This window comes from Sciurus vulgaris (genome assembly GCF_902686455.1).
Source record: "Sciurus vulgaris genome assembly, chromosome: 2".
NCBI lineage: Eukaryota > Metazoa > Chordata > Mammalia > Rodentia > Sciuridae > Sciurus > Sciurus vulgaris.
The window spans coordinates 158,006,985-158,014,966 of record NC_136462.1 but is presented as its reverse complement, the minus strand read 5'-3'; the positions used below and the strand labels follow the sequence as shown (position 1 = coordinate 158,014,966).

Below are 7,982 nucleotides of genomic sequence, written 5' to 3'. Positions count from 1 at the left end.
CACCAGACGCACCTTATTTATGCTAAAGTGTGTGTCATCTTTGGGAGAAAAATATTAGCCTTGAACTTTTAAAATTGTCCGACATGGGTCCAGCATTGTTTTTCGTGGAACCAGGTATGGAGATCAGCTTGTTTCTGAGAGAAACACGGACAAGTAGCAAATTGAAGGAATTACTTTAATAACAGGGACAAAAGTGGCACGCTGGAACCCGCTGTCGACCTTGGGGAGTGTGAGTTCCCCCGGGTCGAACACCAGCAGCCGGCACTCAGGAAATACCCCCAAGCGCCTCTCCTGAAAATTAGTTTTGGCTACAGAGGCCGGTGCCCGCAACAGCCTTGCGGGTAAACCCCATTTATTATTACTATCATACCTTGAGGGGAGTGGCCTCTTTAGATCCTGTGGACCGGGTCAGACGTGGTAAGGGTGGTGGCCTGGAAGAAAGGCACATCCAGGTTTTAAACCACCCCTTCTAGGAACGCAACACGGCTTCCGGGCACTTACCCTTTTGTCCCCTTTTGATCCCCCCCCCCCCGCCCAAGTAGAGTTTTCTGTGTGCCGGATATCCTGAAATTATAGTCACAGACTATATCCTGGATTTGCTAATTTGGAGCATTTCAAGCTGAGCCTCTTAGAATCAATGTGGCTTGTTTCTGCTCTAGCTAGGCAAGTTTACTCAATTCTCTTTGGATATTTTGGGCGGTGTGTGTGTGTGTGTGTGTGTGTGTGTGTGTGTGTGTGTGTGTGTGTTTCTCCATACAGTGACCTCTATATACAAGACCATTCGGTTGTTCATGATTTTCCTCCTTCCTTGGTGCTATTTCCAAATATTTGAAGAAACTGACAAAGAAATAGTCATTCCTGCATACCCAAAGAGCTGGTCCTAGGAAGTTGCCATTCCCTTCCTTTCTCGGAAGAAGGTTTGGCCCATGGTACTTGGAGCGGAGGCCCAGGACTCCGGGAGCACTGTTCCTGTCATTTTCTCCGGCCTCTGACTGAAGGAAAGCGCGCAGCCTGATTTCAGTCCGGGTGCATCTCCTTTTGGACACCATATCCCGGCTGGAAGTTCAACCAGGGGACGACCTGGACTCAGGGTACTCTGGGGCCCTAGTGATGAAGCTTTAATTTTCACCCTCTAGCTCCGGGTCTGGAGAAACCCCCAGGGTTCGATTTCCTATGGACCCTACTGCTGGAAGGCCTACCGGTTCCCGGCTGGAGGTTAAGCCCTAAAATGGAATCAGAGTGTTCCCAGTGTCCCGCAGTGGCCCCTCAGGTGCCACTCTGAGGCTGGGGTCCCCCGCGAACAGCCGGCGGCACAGTACACAGCCACCTACCTCGCTGGAGGTGAAACTGCGCGGTGGCAGCGGGGACCTGTGAGTGCAGCCGGTGGTTTACCTGATGCGGTTCTGCGTTCACATTTTTTCCGGGGGAAGGAGTGGCCACGCCCGAGTCTCTCCTGGACCCGTACAGGAGGAAAGAGCGACGACCAGGAGTCCCTCCAGTAACATCAGTTTGCATGGGATTCCCGTGCCTCTGCCCCAGTGAGTTGAGCTAGAAACCGCGAAGCCTGCATCTAGTGAGTCTTTTCTCTTCTGGGCAGCTTCGAGCTCTTGTGCTGCTTTATACGCTCCAGTTTTCCCCCACAACGTGCCTGAACCCCGGCTGGAGTGAACCGCGTGCCACTAGATAGGGTTGGGGGTCCGCGGACTGCGGAATAGACGCGGCTTCGGGTGACCACCACCTGGGCCCTGTCTGCAAGAAAACACTCTCTTAGTCAAAAGAAGTGGGGACCAAGAAGAGACCGAGCTCGGCCAAGCCACGCGCCCCCTCTTCCTGGGGATTTAGGTGTCCCTGAAACTCTTTTAAGCCTCTGTGGCGGAGAGAAGTGGGATTTAAAAATCAGTTCTCCCCCTGCCTGGGGCCATTTTCCAGCCCATTCGGCTCCTTTGCCTGGAGAAAAGCCGGCAGCGCGCCCTGTTCTGTGGCTCAAACCCAAGCTGCCGGGTGCCTTACCCCTCCCCTCCCCTTGGCAAATCCCCCTTCCCCCATCACCCACCCCATGCACCCTCCCCTCCCCAGACCCACTGACCTTGGGAAGGCGCAGACTCGCGGTTGCCGAGCCTCGCCAGGCACTGTGCACAAGAAGAGCGCGTCTCCCTGCGCAGCCCAGACCAGCTCGCTGGTCGGCTTCCGCCGGGGCGGTCGAAGAGTGCAGAGCTCCCCTCCCCCACGCCTTATAATTTAATCACATGTGATATTAAATGATCAAATCGCTCATTAATCATCACACGAGTTATTGGGACGGAACACGCCTCCACGTGTTTTGACAGCCCAGAATTGTTCGCGGGACTCGGGGTGTGTCTGGGTTTTGGGGGTGGGGGGCTCTCTAACCACTCCTGAGAAACACTGCGAGCCCCACGCAGGCTGATGGGGCCTGTTGCCTGGAAAAAGATTGGGAGCAGCACAGGCTAGGCTTTAGAGTTTGGTGGAGGGTTTGACAAAAGCCCAAACGCATCCCTCTCTGGCCCCTTTTCTTAATATTTGGATTTTGATCACGATCATTAAGACAGAGGTGGCGTATAATCAACATCTTAATTTGCAGTTTTTCAGGAAGGTGAATTTGACCAGAATCTGCACATCTTTATTACCCACTGTGGATGGTATGTTAATGCATTTGAAATACAGATGGAACCAGATCTCTGAAGTCATTTCGAAATATAACTTTTCCCGAATTCAGATGGGTCTGTCTTTCGCATACTACAAATGCGAAGAAAGGAAAATAAAGACCTTTTTCAGTTAAATGCTTAGTTTGGGTTTTTTATTTTATAAATAGTCGATGAGTTTTCCTCTAAAGTCGCTAGAAGCTGGCTTTATTTTCTAGGATTTTCCCCCTTTCCCTATTTCCGTTAGATTGATCTTTTTCAGTGAATATACTAATTAAAATTATGTTTCTATTCCACAAAATACAAGAAGTAAGTGCTCATAAAAAGCTCTTGCTGGTAGTACAAAGAAGGGTGATTAGCTCTCAGCATTCAGACACACACCAGCAGAATAAACAAAAAGGAAAGCATTCCCCACCTCTGGAAGAGGTAGTGTAGATATGTATCTGCCAACAAACATTCTTTTAAATACCTAATTTGAAATTGATCTTTGGAAGAAATGTTACTCCCATGTTCAGTCTCTTCCCATCTTAGCATAAGCCTAGGCTGGATGTATCAGAAGGCCAGTTTCCATATGAAAAGGCCACAAATTTAGCTAAGTTAGTAAGCAAAGTTTTCTGAGAAAATCATAGATCTAAATTGTTTTCCCTTTTTTTAAACTATAAAAAACAGATATCAACCCAGGTCATGTTCAAAATCCTTAGCAGTTAAATTGCATCTAATTTTCCTACCAGAAGGTGTGATCAATTTAGTAAATAAGTACATAAATCCTGGCCCCATGGTCATGTTTTATCACAGAAAATCATCAATAATATTAAACATGCCCCAGAGTATTCATGAGATGTTTTCTCTCCTATTAGTCTGTTGTCTGCATTTTTCTACTCTGTTCACTAACACACAAAGAGATAGGTATCAAAACTCAACATACACACAGAGGTAGGTAAAATTCATAAATCCTACAAAGCTGGTGTGGGGGAGAGTCATAATATGTCATGATATTTTTTCATATGAAAAAATGAAGAAATAAATATCTTGACTACCTTTATCCAGGCAGTTCTTGCCTACGTATGTTCTACAATGACAGAAATATTTGTTATCAGGGACTGACAGATCACTTTCCACCTTATGATCTATTTCTAGTTAAAATGGGCCATTGGCAACTGACTGCTTTTTTTTTTTTTTTTTAAAGCATCTGAACACTTTGTTTTAAAACTGAGAACTCTGAACACATCTGAATTATCCAGATGAGTTAGTGGAATTTTAATTGTCTGATCCTGAAATGTAGAATGAGGGTCATGACTGGATAAGAAACTCTCAAAAATTTTTTCAAACGAAGTTTTGTTGACTGGAGTCACCAAAATGAGAAAAATTAATTCTTTCCATTCATTTGCCTATTTTTCTTCATCATATTGCTTTTACATACATCATCTCATTTGACTCTTGCTGGATTGGTAGAGGTGTGAATGGGGGATGAAAATTTAATTTCTCTTCCTGAGGCTCAGGGAAGTTATGGCACTTGTTCACAACTCACAGCAAGAGCAAGAACCTAAATTTCTTTACTCCTAGTCCAATGCTCCTTCCAAACAACACTACTTAAAATTGCCTACATATGAACTTAGGAATAATTCTTTTTTGTAAACCCTTCCCCATTAGTCTAGCTGAACACTTGGTTTTCTGGACCTCTTTCAGGCAAGTGCTCTACAATTGAGCTATACTCCCAGTCCCAGGGAAAAATACTTTTGACTTGGGGGTCATCTCATCTCAGCCCCAAGTCTTAGGTCTGTGACCTTGGAGAGGTCACTCACCAACTTGAATTTGATTCTCCCAGAAGACAGCCCTAAGCCAAAGATTTGAACACAGGTAGATGTTTTAAGATTCCATCTCAGGAAGCAGGAGAAGTAAAGAAACCAGGAAGGGAAAACAGCAACACACGGTGAATTATAAAGCAAGTTACCATTTTCTGCTTTGGAACTTAATCCTACTAGAGGAACTCTGGAAGGCAGTGTAGACACTTAGCTTGAGGGATAAGAGAATTATATCCATCTCTTATCAGTCATTGGTTGAACACTACTGCAGGTAGGTGTTAATGTATTCTGCTCAGATTGGCACTACAGGAGGCAAAGCCAACTCTGGCCAAAGAAAGCCCTTAAGCAAAGAACTGCAGGTACTGGATGGCAAACCAGTGTGCGAGGAAATTGCAAAAGTCATTGTATTTTCCCCAAATGACCACATCTTTATCTCCCAGCCCATATGGTCTACAATGTAGCCTTGCCACTCTCCTTGAGAGGTGGAAACTACTTCTCTACCCACTGGAGTGTTTTAGCTTTTCTGCTATTGTGACTAAAAGAACCACCCAGAACAATTGTAGAGGAGGAAAAGTTTATTTGAGGGCTCATAGTTTCAGAGGTCTTAGTCCATAGAAGGCCGACTCCATTCCTCAGGCTTGAGGTGAGGCTAAACATCATGGCAGAAGAGTGTGGAAGAGGGAGACAGCTCACATGTTGATCAGAAAGCAGAGAAAGAGGTCTCCACATGCAGATACAAATATATACCCCCAAAGCCACACCCTATCACTTCAGTTACACTCAGTTAATCCTTATCAGAGAATTCATTCACTAATTAGGTTAAGACTCTCACAACCCAGTCATTTCTCCTCTGAACCTTCTTGCATTGTCTCACATGTGAGATTTTTGGGGGACACCTCACATCCAAACCGTAACAATGAGTGGGCCCAGTGATTGCTTCCACCAATAGAGCACAGTGGAAATGACATGGTATGAATTCTAGGTGCAGGCATTAACTGGCTTCATAGCCTCCATTTCCTGTTTCTTGAAATACTGGCTCTTTAGACACACCCTTTCAGAACCTAGCACCATGCTAAGAGAACTCTAAACCAGTGGAGAGGGAACCCATAAGCATGAATGCAGTGCAGTAGCCCCAGTGAGCTCTCAGAAAATAGTTATCAGGAACCAGCAGCTTTTTGAGTGCGTCATCTTGGACTTTTAGTCCCCTTGAGCCTTTGGAAGACTGCAATTCAGCCCACATCAGACTAACCACAAGAAGAGTCACAGTAATATTTGGTTTGATGTATCAATTTGGTTAAACTATAGCATCCAGTCACTTAATCAAATATTAATCTAGGTGTTGCTGTAAAGGTATTTAATGGATGTAGTTAACATCTAAAATCAATTGATTTTTTTTTTCTGGGGATTGAACACAAGAGTGCTCCACCACTGAATTACATATTCACCCATTTTATTTTTTATTTTGAGACAGGGTCTCACTAAGTTGCCTAGGCTAACTTTGAACTTGTGATCCTCTTGCCTCAGCCTCCTGAGTTGCTGGAATTTAAAATCAGTTGACTTTATAAACAAAGGACACTATGCTTGATAAATGTGGGTGGGCTATATGGAATTAGTTGAAAGTTAAGAGAGGAAAATGGATTTCCTGGAAAAGAAATTCTGCCTCAACTGCAGGCAGCATGGATTCCTGCCTGAGTTTCCAGTCTGTCATATGGATTTCAGATTTGTCAACCCTTGCAATCACATGAGTCAATTCCTTTACACAAACACACACAAACAGACACAATCATTTCTTGGTAGGGATGGTTCCTAGATCCTCCAAGGACACCAAAATTTGCACATACTCAAATCCCTTGTATAAATGGAATAGTATTTACATATAAATAATAATGTATATCCTCCCATAAATTTTTCTTTATATTTTGCACTAGAGATGGAATGGAAGGCTTTGCTTGTCCAGCTTCCCTCCAATATACTTTAAATCATCTCTACATTACTTAGAATACCTAAAAAATAGAAAAGCTCCATAAATAGTTGATATACTATATTGTTTATGGAATAATGACAAAAAAAGTTTGTATAAGTCCAGTAGAGTTGCAACCTTTGTAGGCCTAACTACATAATATATGTAAGCAACAATGTCACATTTTTCCCCTCAAAATTTTTAATCCCCAACTGGTTGAATCCATGGATGCAATGTGAAACCCAGGAATTCAGAGGACTGTGTTTGTGTTTGTCTACATATGTATACGTGTGTGTGTGTGTGTTTGTTTGCATAATTACTCTTGAGAACTTGATAAAGGCCCCAAATAAGAACCAGCAGAACCCAGAAAACCCCAAAAACCATAAAAAGTAATTTAAAATATTGTTTATCATGCAGCAATAGATAGAACAGGAGGTGCCTCAGTTTCACCATCTTTGTAGTGAGTACATTGTCCTAGACTGACCTTTTGGACCTTTTGAAACAATGGACATCTGTTGTGTGGATGAACAAGAGTTAACTTTGATTTCTCTGCCTTCTATGGGACTTTGTACAAGAGAATAAACTGTCTGAGTCTCAGGATAAAAGCGCTTACTTTGTGCTATCGTTAGGATTGATGGGATCCTGAATGTTAAAGGCCCATCTGGGAGCTGAATCTGGAGCTGAATCAGAGCACTCAGTGTCCTTTGACTCATATTTTAAGCTGTCTGCGAAACCTTTTTTTTGTGTCCCCAAGTGCTAAGTAGTACCCTTTAGGCCCAAGTGCTCAAAAAGTCCATACTTATTGACCTATCATAAAGTGTTCCATTAAGGAGATAAGGGCTTGATTCTTAGCTAATGTATATTGTGTTTCTAAACAGCAGATTCTGTCAGAGTCCATTTTCTCTTGGCCCTCCCTGGAGGTTTCATTCATAGTTTCTGTGCAGTTAAGAGCATCCTGCATTCTTTTTTTTAGAGTATTCTTTGGGGCTAGGACTGCTTGACAAGAATACTTAGAAGACTGGAAATACCAAGAAGTTGTCTTAGTCCATTCAAGCGGCTAAAACAAAATACCTAAGATTGGGTAATTTATCAACAACAGAAATATCATTCATAGGTCTAGAGATCTGGAAGTCCAAGATCAAGGTGGCAGCAGATTCAGTATCTGGCGAGGGCTTCCCACTTCACAGATGGTGTCTTCTTGCTGGGTCTTTATGTGGCAGAAGGGCAAAAGGGACAAATGGTCTACCTCAGATCTCTTTTGTAAGGCACTAACCCCATTCATAAAAGCTCTACCATCATGACCTAGTTACTTCCCAAATGCCACACCTCTAAATATCAACACAGTGGGTGCTAGATTTTAACATGTGGATTTGGGAGGAACTCAGACATTCACACTGTAGTTGAAGTTAACATCCCAGGAACAACACAACATTGATGAGTGATGGGAGTGGGTGGAGAAAGCTTACTTTATCATACTCAATCAGGATGATTCTTTTCCATTCTACATAGTTCCTTAGGGGTCCCCAGTTGAATTGATCCACAGCTGCCCATAGTGGTAAT

The 7,982-nt window shown here is 43.6% G+C and overlaps 1 long non-coding RNA gene across 1 annotated transcript; it reads right to left on the bottom strand.

Annotated features, from left to right (window-relative positions):
- Positions 1-320: 320 nt before the first annotated feature.
- Positions 321-2,781, bottom strand: LOC306651654. The gene is made up of 3 exons (XR_013761169.1): positions 2,087-2,781; positions 867-1,749; positions 321-431 (listed from the first exon to the last, which is right to left on the bottom strand). It is a non-coding gene; the product is annotated as an uncharacterized lncRNA (long non-coding RNA).
- Between the last annotated feature and the right edge of the window lie 5,201 nt (positions 2,782-7,982).